This window comes from Motacilla alba, chromosome 4, assembly GCF_015832195.1.
Source record: "Motacilla alba alba isolate MOTALB_02 chromosome 4, Motacilla_alba_V1.0_pri, whole genome shotgun sequence".
Taxonomy (NCBI): domain Eukaryota; kingdom Metazoa; phylum Chordata; class Aves; order Passeriformes; family Motacillidae; genus Motacilla; species Motacilla alba.
Window position 1 is genome coordinate 36,508,827 of NC_052019.1, and position 14,530 is coordinate 36,523,356.

General features: G+C 35.0%; 1 long non-coding RNA gene across 2 annotated transcripts in view; it reads right to left on the reverse strand.

The window, feature by feature from the left end:
• Positions 1–6,147: 6,147 nt before the first annotated feature.
• Positions 6,148–14,530, reverse strand: part of LOC119700548 — a 32,354-nt gene continuing 23,971 nt past the window's right edge. The window contains exons 1-3 of one of the 2 annotated variants that reach the window (XR_005256802.1): positions 11,469–11,538; positions 9,593–9,809; positions 6,148–6,223 (exon numbers count right to left, since the gene is read on the reverse strand). This is a non-coding gene — a long non-coding RNA (uncharacterized LOC119700548). Of the gene's footprint in view, positions 6,224–9,592; positions 9,810–11,468; positions 11,539–14,530 lie in introns of those variants that run through there. The other variant, XR_005256801.1, reaches the window with a different exon arrangement.

The following is a 14,530-nucleotide window of genomic DNA, read 5'->3' on the forward strand; positions in this document are numbered from 1 at the left end:
ATGAGAAAATGCATGTGTTTTTAACAATGAGTGGGATTAAGCATTGCCATGCTTTAATTAATAGGATGGGTGGACCCTCCTGCTGTTTTTCTGGAAGACTTGCTTTATTCAGGAATATGTTTTCATTCAATACAGGGTATCTTGGTGAAAAAAAGGGACTGGCTACTCTAAAGGTCAGGCCAAATGTTCCAATAATACGTGCATTCAGCGAAACTTTAAATAATATCATTGCAATAGCCCCTTCTCATGTCTACTTATTAGAGGAGATAAATCCCTGGCTGTATGCCCTGGGTCTTCTTCATGTTGTTAATCACTTTGTAATTTCCCTTAGAGAATATATTGACTAAATTGCCTCAGTCTCAGAATATTCCTTTCTCCCTTTATATCTCTATGAAACATCTACAGCTTTTCTCTGTGCTGAGAAAATAACTTTTCTTCTTTTCATATTTCAAGGTTTCAGACATATCTCACTTTTCTCAAATCTGAAAGAGCAGACATATCCTTTGGAGAGAAACTCTAAATTTGTGTGAGGCTTCTAAAATCCTTTCTCTACAGTAACCTGGAAACTGCTTATCAGAATTTCATTTCCTTCCAGTCCTTCTTTCTTCATCTCTAATAACACTTTAGAGAAAGTTACCTCTATGAAAAATAACTTAATAGAAAAAGGAAATTTCCTTTTCCTGAAATACCTTTCTGCTCTAAGGACCTCAGTAACCCTCTCTAGTTTGACCAGTTGGAATGGAAAAAAAAAACCATGTTATTTTAATGCCGTTTTATCTGTGCTGTTGAATATACAAAAAAGAAAGACACAAATAATATTTTAAAAAATTACAGCTTGTGTCTGAAACATGACATTTCTCTCTGGAATACCATGTAATGAGCTGATAATGCTAAAATTATATTAAAGGACAATTCTTGGTAAGAAAGCCTAAGGCAGATATTATATACTTTGCTGATAATCTGGTGTGAAGCTGTGATGACCAGTCCCAATTTAAGGCCATTATGATAGAGGTCACCTGCATCAATGTATTTCGAACTTCAAAGCACATGCTTTGATGATCTTTCACAATCTGGAAACCTTACCAATGATTTAGAAGATGAATCAAGGCAGGAAAGAACTTAAAGTGGAAATTACAACAACAGTAAATGTAATCATAACTCTTTCCTATTATAAATTTATCTTTAAAGACCAAAATCCACAGTACCTGAGATTGGGATTCTTAGGAATGGTGATCACTAAGGATGCTCCCAGGAAAGAACACTTCACATCCAAAGTGCCTCCATCTTCTGCTAGGGTGGTGGGAAAAAAAGCTGTGATGTCAGGCTTGCTGGCATTCCCTTTGTCAGCTAAGCAAAAGACTAACCTTTAAGGTCATGTAAAGCATATACAGATCTATGTTAGTTACTACTTTATGCAGTATATAAAATTTCCTTCCATCTAGTGCTTCAAGGCACAAAACATTTGTTTGATTTTCCTTCGGACTTAACTCAAATTTAAACTCTCCTTGAGGGCTATCAGATGAGCTGCCCAGGAGAAGCTCAATGGAGCTTGAACCAAAGCAGGTGCTGAATGGATGTGTTCCCTCTCCAGTCGCTGTAGCATGTAGCAAACTTGCCTTTATTGGCTTCTAAGGCAGTGAATCTGGCCTAGTTTTTCACCACAGCCTCGGGCATGCTGCTGATCATTTAGATTTAAGCTTATTGGAAGTTCTAAATGCCTCTCACTTCAGCTACCTGTAGGTTTTTAAAAAGATGCAGCTGGCAAGTTGACTCAAATCTGCCTCAAACTTGATAAATTGCATTAAATCTGCCTACTGTTTGATACAAAAGATCTTCTTAGTTAAAAATACTTTCACTGGCTTTGAAGCAGAATGTGGATGAACAATTGATGCGTGTCAGCATCTGCTTGTAAAAAATATTGATTTTCTGTAGATAATAAAGTATCTAAATATTTAGAATATATTATTACTTTATATAACTTTAGGAAATAAGATACTACAGGTTTATCATTCAAGCCAAGAAATTTAGTCCCAGGATGTTAAGGTATTTCTCTCAAAGTATTTTGGGGTTTGTCCTTTCCTGTAATACCCTAGAGATAGATAATTATATTTCTTTGTGAGACAGATAAAATAGATATTGTAAAATGCACCCAGTTACTCCACTTGTGTTTTACATACACAGAACTTTAAAATTTATATAGACAGTAATGTTTTGTAAGGGCTGTTTCAGTTTGTCCTATATTTATGCAGTCCACCTCAAGTGTGAAGCTAAAACTCTAAAATTACATTAAACATGACTGTATTTGCTTTCAATTGAAAACCAAGCAACTTTAAACACTCCCAGCAACTAATTTTTAAAAAATATCTAGTAATTTACACGTGTCTGAAATAATAATCCAAAGGGTGACCAAGATAAATAGTTGCAATTTAAAAACTGGGGACCTGACCTAAGCTGCTTTGTAATTTGCTCTTAAAAGTGAGGATTTCAGAAATGGTGTAAAGGCAAAGAGTTTAACATATGATGATTCATCTCTTTACATTTCAGGATTGATAGAGTTCCTCCTAAGAGTAATAAAGATAATAAAATTATCTTTATTAGATAAAGATAATAAAATTTATTCATAAACCATATGGATTTATCCAGAGCATTGGTAAGTAAAGTAAAAGGAAGATACCACACCAGCAAAATAGGAGATCAGATTAGTACAATACTGAAGATTCTTGCAGAGTCCAATCTCACATTTAGAAAAGAAAGCCTTTAATATTCAGAAGTCATTGGCTCAACAAATTTTGATCAAGTTTGAACTTTTTAACTTATTTTTCTTATAGGAATACTTTTACTGGTGGAATTTACATTCCTTTAATTCTGTAACTTTATGTGCCAGTGCACAGATGGGCCTAGGGGAACAACTGAAATATAAAACTGGTAAAGACCAGATAGGCTTCAGAAGCAAGCCTAGTCTGTCTTACTGACAGGGGTCATTTCCATTAATATCATATCTTAATAACTATGCCCTTAGACTGGCACGGAGCCCTGCACATTAGCTTTGCTCATGAACCCTAGGATTGAAAGTTGTTTATAAAAAGGATAAAAGCATGACACATGGTTATAAAAAGGCATACTTCATCTATTAAGATTGATCTTTCACTTCAGTACACATACTTCTAAAACATCCCTATTCCTTTAGGCCGAAGGTGAAGAAGAACTATATCTCGAAGCCAAAATTCACAATTAAACTATTTTTCAATTATTTCTAGAGCAGCTCTCTCTGTGGGTAATGATTATCAAGAAGAGTATATTAGAAAAGTGGTTACCATCAACTCTGACTGTTCTATTCTTGTGTTGCAATAGTAAATAAAAATATGCATTTCTGAACAATGCTGCTGTTCCACAGCTACTTGGCCCTAAAGTAATTCTTACCACCTTACAAGTACTAGGATCCAAAACAGCCTCTGAGGAGGGAACTTTTCTTTTGCTTCCACAATGGTTGGAAATTATATAATAATCAAAATTCACTTGAGTTTTTTCTACTGACTGTGAGAAATAGTTAAGGACAATTGGTTATTTGTCTAGAAAACACCTACATGTTTAACTTGTGTAAATATTTCAAATTAGTTGATCTGGTTCCTGTTGCAGGACAGAATACCAAATGGGCTTATCAGATGTGATTAAAGGTGTGTGTTTGGTTTTCAGGCCAGAAATAGGAGCCAAATGAAGTCATTGGAATTATTAATGTAAATTAAGCATTACACTGTAGTGACACTGCTAAGGAGAGTAAAGATTAATAAACTGTTTTTTACAACCAGAAGGGGATTAAGCTTTACAACTTAAGCTTTCGCTTAGCTTTAACAGGAAATAAGTTTTTGAAAAGAAAGGGAAATAAAACAGTGAGTGATGCTGACCACCAAATGCAGAGATTTCTATGTGAAAATTACACATCTGTTTGATTTTTCTTACAGAAGAGTGATGGAAATGGCAGAGAAAAACATTAAGATGGTGGGGAATGAATGATGAGTTGGAGCACAGTGTGCTGTTTTTAAGAGAAATGTTTCATTCTTTCTGGCATTATAACTGGAAGTCCTCCTTTTTCTATATTTTTATATTTGAAGAGAATGTTGCTATTTCAAGAATTGTTGAGAATCTTTGCCTTAGCTCTGACCCTGCAAAATAGGTCAAGGCATCTTGGATTCTCAAATCCTTCTATATGTCAAAACCTAGAATAGACCCATCTGTTCCAGTTTTCATCTGTTTAATTTCTTCTATTGCAGTTAACCCTTGTTACAATGTCTTGTAAAACTCTTATGGGGAAAACAATGGCAAAATATACTTTGAGTATGCCCAGGTTGTTCGATCTTGAATCTGGTTGTTAGAGCAATTATTTCACTGGACTGTGAGATATCTATGAAAGAAATATTTCTCATAGCTTGTAATTCTGTGGTAAGGATGTTAAGCATGAAAATCTTCGTACTGTTTTCCAAATACATTTCTCTCCTGAACTCTGAAGCAATTTTGAGTAAGACAATGATGACTTGTTTGTACCCTGACATTGATACTACTGTTTAAATGGCAACTTTTAAATGGCATCAAGGATTTCTATAAACAAGTATTTTCTATACTTCCAATAATGGATGTTTTCAAAGTATACAATTTCACCCATAAACAAGGAAACAAGGAAAAAAGCTGACTACTTTTGCTGTTACTTGAAATTAATGCAATATGATTTTTTTAAAGCAGTTACTCATTTATTCTACTTTGCAGCAAATCACTTGGGAATGTTTGCTGCTTTTAATTTGCCAGGGTTTTCTCTTCTACAAATCAAATTAGTAACTGAGTCTCTTGTTAGGCAGAATTGTAATGAAACTGGAGTTCATGGGCAGTTAGGCAGAGGTGCCCTAAGCCTTTGTTTCTGCTGGGTCTGCTGCTTGGTAACAAGATGCCATCATAGGACAAGACTGCCTAAGGCTTCTGATATGACACAAGAGAGAATTACTGGGGCTACAAAGCTCACTGAGCATCCAAACTCTGTGCTTTATGAGCATATTTGTATCTCAGCTGCATAGTTTTATTCTTTTGACTGTTTCTTGTTATGCAGCTGAACTAAAATATCAGCAATGCTGAAATCTTCCTCTGGTATGGATCATAAAGCACCCAAACTTGTCTTTCTATATTGTGATTGCTAGGATTTCTGAAGAAAAAGCTTGGCTTTTTCTCTCTCACAATGATCCTGTAAATTTTTTTGTAATTCACTGTAAACATTTGAGTAGCCATCAAAGTCTAAGGCTGACCAGCATACAGAGCAGCTGTAAGATCTGACCCCAGCTTTACAAGAGACCCCTTTTCTGATGGAGCATCCTGGTTGCGTTCTTTGGAGGGGCGGGATTATGGCACGTGTATGTTACGGATGACATTGCCCTGAGCATGGCATCAAGAGAGTTCCGAGCTCCAAGTACATCATTAAAAGAAAGGCCCCAAAGTACCCACTTCACTTTGCAGAGTTTTTTCCATATAAAACGTGCAATTATGCTATCTACTAAATCAGAATGACATGATACACTTTCCATTTCTTCCCTGTTCAGTAGTGCCATGCTATTCCCCAAACTTCAACTATTCATTCTAGGATTGTCTGTCAAAGAAGGAGGCTATTTTATCTGAACAGCTACAGGAACATCTTTTTCTTGCACTCTTGGAGATGTAGACTACAAGGATAAGATGCTGAAGACCTTTCTTCACCTGAAGCATTAGGAAATTTTCCCAGAGTGAATAAATACAACAGTAGAGCTGCACTACTTGAGATACAGCAAAAACCTTTAACATGGCACAGTCTGTTTCTTTTTATGGATTATTGAAAGTAATTTACAGATTACATGGATAGGCAATTCCGAGTGAGTATTTTAGTGTAGCATTTCATTTATAATGGCATTTTGTGTGGAGTACCATGGGTATGGTTGACATTTCAGAGAAGAAGTACTACGGTATTTCTGCATTTTCTAAAGAGTATTTTCTATGAAAATAGATAGTAGTATTTTCTACTAAGAAATAGTATTTTCTACTTTTTCTTGAAAGAGTATTTTTTTATGTATTAGAGTACAAATCTAACTTGCAGGAAATAGACAGACTCAGCACAAGAGAGACCTACCTTAGTAGTGTGGGAAGATAGTTATTTCTTCTATTTATCTTGAAATCTTGTCACATGAAATTACAGAATACACCACATGGCAAACATCTAAATTAAAGCATAATTTCTAGCTTATATTTCAGTCCATAAAAGCAATTTTCTATCCTGCAGTTTGGGGAGAAAGGGGACCTTTTGAGTCCTGTGTAACCTAGTAAGTTTTACAACATTCACTATTATTCTCTGTAGGCAACTTTATTTCACTCTTACAGAACTCTGCAGCTCCTCTGGGGGCTATTCCTATGTCTGCTCTTTGGTGAAATTTGCTTTAAACATCTCTTAGAATCACAAAATATTCTGAGTTGGAGGGGACCCATCAGGATCATTGAATCCAACTCTTGGCCCTGCACAGAACACCCCAAGAATCACACCATGGGCCTGAAAGCATTGTTTTGATATCAGATTCTTCAGCTTATGGAAGAAATTTCTTCCCTTCCTGTTTAAAAACCAGTTTAGTTTCATTCCTTATCTGAGAGCGAGATTTCCCATGTCCCTTTTGAAGTTCAGGTTCCCAAAGTAATTCTGGGATGCATTTCAGTAGTAACTACAGTTCACAGCATAAAAGTAAACAGGATCAGAAGTTTGATTGATCTATTTTTGATTCAGAAGAAAGCCTCAGTTAGACTCCTTAATGTATATCTTGTTCCAAATGGTCAATAAAGCCATAAATGAAAACATAATCCAAAGTGGATAAATGTCAGATGCTATATAATTTGAAGTACATGTTTTTGATGTCATATATGACTGCTACTTACAGCAACTACTTTCAGAACTTGCAAAAAGAGAGAAAAAACACCCTGAATTAGTTCTGGGTCAAGGGCAGGATTTGATTCAAAATACTGTTATCAAATAGTGACTTTGTGACAGTCACCTATATCCTTCTAGAAATATGAGAAACAGTATCTACTACTCATAGTTGCTTGCCTTAATTAATAAAAATGTGAAGCTTGGGGAAAAAAAGGAAATGGAAAAGAGCAGCTGACAGGGTAAAACAGATCACAGAAAACAGATAAAGGCACCACACTAGCCAATCAGAATAAAAATAACATTACAGCAAAAGGCCCCATCGCTGAAAAAAGGGGCCATTTATAATGAAAGAGGAGAATATTTCAGCAAAAATAAATCAGAGATAGGAAAGTTACAAATAAATCAGACCAGGAGAATCATTATCTTTCATAATATGAATATTAAACCATTAACAATGCAAGATGAAAAAAAGATCTGAGGAATGTTTTAGCAAATAGTCCAAGGCTATGAATAATTTTACATGCTTTTCATAAGCACAGAACCTTCTCAATAGCTGTATGGTCTTGCAATCCTGTGACAAATATCTCTGATTTTAGGGTGAATAGATCTGTAGGTACAGAAAGGAATGCTATGGGAAGAAAATTGAACATTTCAATAGAGAGAAGATAAGGGAAGCTTGTATCCAGACCACTTTTTACAGGAGATAAGTCTGAGGAATTTTTTTCGGTCAGACATGCTAATAAATCATTCTCAATAAGAGATCAATAAATTGAATAGTAATAAATCACACAGATCATGTGATATTTGCTCAATATTTCAATGTGAAATTGCCAGCATGTTAAGTAGATTACTTATACTTTCAATCAGGTTTAGTGCCAGAGGAAAGGAAGATCACTGCTGGAATTTCAGCTTCCTAAAGAAATTTAGATTATTCTGCAACAATGCACAACGAAAATTGATAAATTTTGTTACACACACTTCAATTAGTAATTTTTTAAAAAATTTAAAAAAACCAAAACCCTAGACATCAAACAAAGGGTGATGAGGCAAACCAATGCATAGCTTTTATATAAAAATATATAGGCAGCTATATATTATCCACTTTGGAAAAGGGATGACTTGGAGAGAATCTGATAGAGAGCACTATGAGGGCTCTCAATTAAGTGGGGAAAAAAAAAAATCTATTCACTTTTTTATGCTGAAACACCTGAACTATCTCATGCCCTTAAACCATCAAACAACAGATTTAAAGCATGTGAAAGAAAATAACAATTGTAAATCAGATAACTATGCCCTGGCATTTAGCAGTAACCAAAATGGGATAAGACATGATGAAAGAAGTAATGAAAGAACATCCATCAAAAGCTAGTGTATATGATATGGGGGAAAATAATAAAATAAAATATAAATTATTGACTTTTGGAGGAAATACTGAAGGATCATGCCTCTGCTCTAGATATATGTTCAGTGTGTTTTCCCCATGCACCTGTGACTGGCCCCTGTCAGAGATGGGATTCAGCAGTGAAGGACTGTTGCTGTAAAAAGTAGAACCATCAGTAACTGTATTGCTGCATTTCTAATGTTAGCTACAGCACTTAAACAGAAGAGGATGCTTAGGCAATCAAATCATGCTCAGATAAACCAGGACAGTTAAGAGCTCATATCATATATTTGCATTTGGATTTTGAAGTTGGAATGTGTTTGCCGATAACTGGAATAATTTGGTTAATATTTTCAATAAATCTAGTCATGGCTATATATTTTTATTACGTGGGAGATGGGTTTTTATTTTGTGCAGGAGAGAGAAGAAGCTTTTTTTTTTTTTTTAAATAGGACACCTAGTATGCACATCATTTAAATTTAGATATTTATGTTAATTTCATCATGTTACAATTAAAGCCCAGAGTAATGCAAACAGTTTTGGCTAAATCTGAGGGAAAGATTATATAACATTTAGACAAGGTACAGGGTTCATGGCATAGTTACTCAATAGCATAATTCAGATATTAATTTGAACATGATAATCATAATATGTTTTGACATTTGCCAGTGCCATGCCTGACTGTTACTTCGAAGGCTAGTTTTATGTAATTTTTATTCTCATAATGTATCTCTTCTGACATTCCTTTGCCTTCAGTCTTGATGTTATACATTCAAGTATGATAATCACAGAACATTCAAACATTTCATAAATGCACACTAAAATATTATATGACAGTATGTGTGTAACTATCAAAATTTAAAGTAAGTTTTATGAATCCTATCTTTAAAAATAGTGCTCCTGACATGTATATGTAAGAGCCTAGATGGCCCCTTCAGAAATTCATTCTGAAGAAAATAAATGGGACTGGAAAGAAATATTTTTTACAATGTGCTGTCACCACATCTGCTCTATACAACATCTATAGTTAAAGTTCCAGACAATACTTGTAATACTTATCTGTGTCCCTTTCTTTAAAGGGGAAAGAAATATTTTTTTGTTTGGGTGAGAAATCTGTAGAACTTTAAACTGCTGAAGTTTTTCATGGTGGCAGATACACTTTCAAGGAGGTTTTAAAGACATACAATAGGTTATAAAACCCTCTTTTTTTTTCTGTGGCATTTTGCTTAAATGCCACGATACCATACTGAAAATCACATACCTTCTAAAATGTTGCAATGCAAATGTATTACCTCTGCAATAGAGACTGCTGCCCTTTAAGAAAACACTTTTCCTTTGATAATATTTTGAGATATGTCCTGCTGCTGTTCCTTTCAGAGTGCTGCTTTATCTTACTTTCTCGATGCCCTCCTGTAGAGGTAGGCTTCCTTCCCATCAAATCATGTCGTGTGCAGCACATCAGGCTCTGCAGAGTTCCTTAAATATGTGGTTGAAGGTCAGTCCTGCCATCTAGAAGAGAACAAAAACACAGTTTTATGCTTTGCTACACTTGAAGAAACTTGGAATAATAATCAAAAAGAACACAGGAATCACTTTCCCACTATGATGGTGTTAATTTGTAACTCTGCGCCTGTATAACTTGTGCAAGTGGAGGCTTACCAACAGTAACAGCTGGATGCTCAGGTGTGCCTGTTTCATTATTTTACAAAGCAGTAGAAAAAGATGCAGGCATGTTGTATGTGAAGAAAAGGCTGGGCTTTTTCTGCTGCTGACACTGTGCCATTGAATTATGGGCGGTGGTTTGGTGAGCAGCCTTGATCCCACTGAACAATGGCAAAACTCCTGTTGTTATCACTTCATCTGGGTGAATTAATGTGGAGTATTTGGAAACAAATTAGGAAAGCCTAGTCTCAGAGAATCAAAGCCTTTCCTGCACTTTGGTTCTCTTACTCCTTATGCCAAAAGCCTGAGCATGTATAGAAAACATTGTTTTAGGAAGATTATTTGGAATTCCAGAAGGAAACAGAGCAGGACTGTGAGTTTTGCAGGGGTCCCAGGACGAGGGAAGAGACAAGAATCTTGACTCCATGTTTCAGAAAGCTGATTTGTTATATTATGATATATTAAAAATGCTATGTTAAAACTATACTAAAAGAATAGAGAGAAAGGATTCATCAGAAGGCTGGACAGGAATAGAAAGGAATGAATAACAAATTCTTGTGACTCTCGGAGAGTCAACCCAGCTGCATCTTTGATTGGTCATTAATTAGAAACAACCAGCATGGACCAATCACAGATGCACCTGTTGCATTCCACAGCAGCAGATAGTTATTGTTTACATTTCTTTCCTAAGGCTCCTCAGCTTCTCAGGAGAAAAAAAATCCTAGCAAAGGATTTTCATAAAAATATCATGGTGACACAGGACTTCAGTGCCACTATTCACCTAGAAATAACATTCATACATATGCACACAACAGATATGTTATTTACTTAAAAACACACTCTGGGAAGTTTTCTATGAAAATTTACAAAAGCTATGGTATAGCAATCAAACAACTACAGTGTTTAAAAGAAAGTGCTTTGCTTTCATATAGAGAATTTTCTCTCCAAGAAACAATCCTAAACTAGCAACTTTAGAGAAATATTTAGCACATGGTACTTCACTGAACCTACAATAATTGTAATCCAAGAAGTCTAAGTTCCCAAAAGAAGCCTCTCTTTTGTAACCTACAAAGAGGTAGGAAAGTTTGGATGATTACAGTAAGACTGAACAGAGTTACTGAATGGCCTGGATTATGAGAGATCTTAAAAGATCATCTAGTTCCAGTGCCCCTGACATGGGCTGGGATATCTTTCACCCCAATTTAAGAGATTTCTGAAGTATATTTATTATATATTTTTCCTCACATACTGAGAATTCAGTCTTTATGATTGAGAATAGGTATTAATAATCAAAAAAGTGGTCGTAGAAATAATCAAAACAGTTTGTTCTAAACATGTTTTTTTCTGTAAAATATATAACAACCATAGAACATGCACTGCCCAAGTATGGCAAATTGTTTCTTGACCAGAATGGGATGGCTTTATATAATTCCTGCTTTTAAGTAGATTCTGAAAATTACTTGTTTTTAATTATCTATAAAACTCTTCATTGCATGTTTCACTTACATTCTGTGCTTATCTTTGCTTTGTGCACATCATCCTTCCAGGTTTTTTTCAGCCTTCTTTTAATTTTCTTTGTCTCTACAAGCAAATACATTTTTCATTTTATTCAAATGATAAAGTGATTTTTAGTGATTCGCCAGGCTCATAAGTCACTGTTACCATAGCATCTGAGACCTTCTTTATGATCTTCATGATCTTACACTGATGACAACCAACATAACAATAAGGTGGTGAAAAGTTCTGATTTTCTACATGGAAAATAGAGAAACCACTCTGCTGAAGCATGAAAAAAAGAAGCACTGGGCTGGCTTTTGCAATTACAAAACTTCCTTTCTGTCATGAGATTTTTCAGCAATATAGAATCTTTGAGGTTGGAAAATATCACTAAGATCACTGAGTACAACTATTAATCTTAGCATTGCTTAACCTAAACATTTATTTTCACTTCTGCATCAAGGTGCATAGATTGAGCTTGTGCTGCCTAACAAGCAGAAATATTATTAGAAGCTTATTATATGTAAAAATACATTTTAATTCAGTTTATATTAGTTTCTACCTCAATCTCAATTATATATGCATCAGTTTTATTAATTTAATAAGTATGCTTTGCTTGTAATTTCAATGTTAACGAAAGGCAACTTAATTGCTTTTAGAAATTTACTGTTACTGTATTTTCTGTGAATTATCAAGTGAATATTCTGTACATCAATCATTGTTTTAGTGTCGAAAAAAAAATCCAATTACAGGAATAACTCACATTTTAATAACGCTAAATGGTGTTTCAGTATGTAAGAGTCCATTGTGAAGATACATCATATTCAGATTTCTTTCCATTTAATAACAGAACCAATGAAGAGGAAAAAAAAAGAGATATAACTTTAGTACCTTCATATTTTCATTTCTGTTAAATATCACACTGGGTATGGTTCACATTTATCAATTTGAGTATGCAGCAGTTATGGGCTGCTTTTTTGTATGTAATTTCTTTTATTAATTTCCCCACAAATCAAATAATAGGAGAGGAAAAAGGGGAAATAAAGATAATAGTTTCATAATTATCTTAAGGAAAAATCAAAAACTTCATCACAAATCACTGATGTATTATTCTTTTTTCTCTTTCATCTGGAGAGTGAGAAATCAAAAATTTTCACTTAACTTTACTTTTTTTTATCCAAATAAGTCACACAATTAATTCAATGTTTTCCAGCCTTGTTTTCATATGTTTCCTTGCTGAATTATATAAGAAATAAAAATTAAGGTGTTGGTTTTGGGGGTTTTTTACCTTTTTTTGGTGGAGAGGTGCATGTATTTTAAAAGAACATGTAGTCACAAAAACAGTCACTAAACTAATATCCTATATTTAAGAAGCAGTCATTCTTCTTTTGACAACTAAAATATTAATTTGCAATTTTGAATGGTTTTGGTTTTTTTTTAACTCCTGTGCTTTCCAAGCTGCCTCAGACCTCATTCCCTTTTCCTTTCAAAATACCGTATCTTTTTAAAGATAAGAATCCTTTAAAATCGTACGAAAATATATAATTACATCGTACAAAACAATGCAGGCTTTGTCCCCTGCATGAGGAGGTGCTGTTGTGGGGCCTAGGCACCACAGAGGCTGGGAAGGGAGTGACGTGAAAAACTGTTCCATGAAATACTGGTGTATGAAGCTGAACCTCAGTGCTGGTGGCAAGTGGCCAGGAACAGCAACTTTTTAGCCCCAGAAGCTGTGTTCCAAGTTTTAGTCTGACCAAGATGAATATTCCATCCCTTGGAGAGCCTAAGAGAAACAGTTGGGTCATTCTCCCAGGAAAAAGTACACATAACCAGAGGTTTCCTCAGCCATTTCCCTCCCACTCCCTGCTCAGTGAAGTCAGCCAGTAGAGTTCATCCTGATTTACCCCCTCCCATATTTGGGGATCTGGATTACCTTGTACAACCCAAGCCCACCTGGCAGCGGTGACCTAACCCCAACAAGACCCAAAGTGTGAATTGCTCAGGTGCTGAATATCAGCCTCTTCTCCACCTGTGTGTTCATGTATACACAGGTATGTAAGGATCTAATAACCATATCAGCAGCTGTGCTTTGTGCAGCTAAGAAATAGCTGGGGAGATCTTAAACCTGGTTACAAAAGGTGGTTGAGAAAAATGATCTTACCAGATGTCATGTTTCATGCCTTTTTAAATGTAGAGTAGCTGAAGCCTGGTTTCAGAAAGGAAGACAGTTGTACACCTCTGAGCAGCATTGCCCAATGTCTTTTTGCTTCAAAGTGTGCCACAAAACTATTGGAAGATAAATCAATTTCATCTTTGACTGCTTTGTCAATCAGCATAAGAAGATATTAAATCACAATAGAAAAGATATTGTTATACAGTGATTATTCTCCTGGGATACTCTAGAAGAGGAAGAGCAGTCAAGAGTTTCATATAGCACAGGACAGTAATTATCTCATGACAAGTATCTCCCTGGAGATCACTTTAGAGCTATTTTAAAGGTTTTGTAGAGAATACTTTCTAGATATGTTGTAGTAGAAGATGACAGAGATGGCACTTTACAGTCACAAAAATGAATTCTAGCTGGCTGTGAGGTACACACTGATTAATTTAAAGTGTTAACAGCCAATTGAACACTTCTTCAGTTGAAGCATATTTATTACACAGTGTAACAACCAGTTAATCACATTTTAAAGCTGTGACATAAGAAAAAAGTTGGAAAGCAACAACCTTCTCTTCCTTCAGTCATTTATTTACCTTGATATAAAGCACTTTATTTTTGTTTTTGCCTCTTAAAACTACTTTGAAAATGCAAGGGCATTTTTCCTTTTTTGAAAATTAAACCTAAATTTTCCTTTTTAAAAAGTTGACAATACACCATTTTTGAGACAAATGCAGAATATTGCTGAAGAACGATTGTTGAAGCTATGGTTTGAGTTCTGGGGAATGTCAATAACTGACCTAAAGTGAAATCAGTTTACTGCTCCTGCAATAAGATATTCAACCACTTTGCCATATGCCTTATTCCTATCTTGCAATTCACTTTTGCTTACACAGTTCTAACTCTAGGCTAT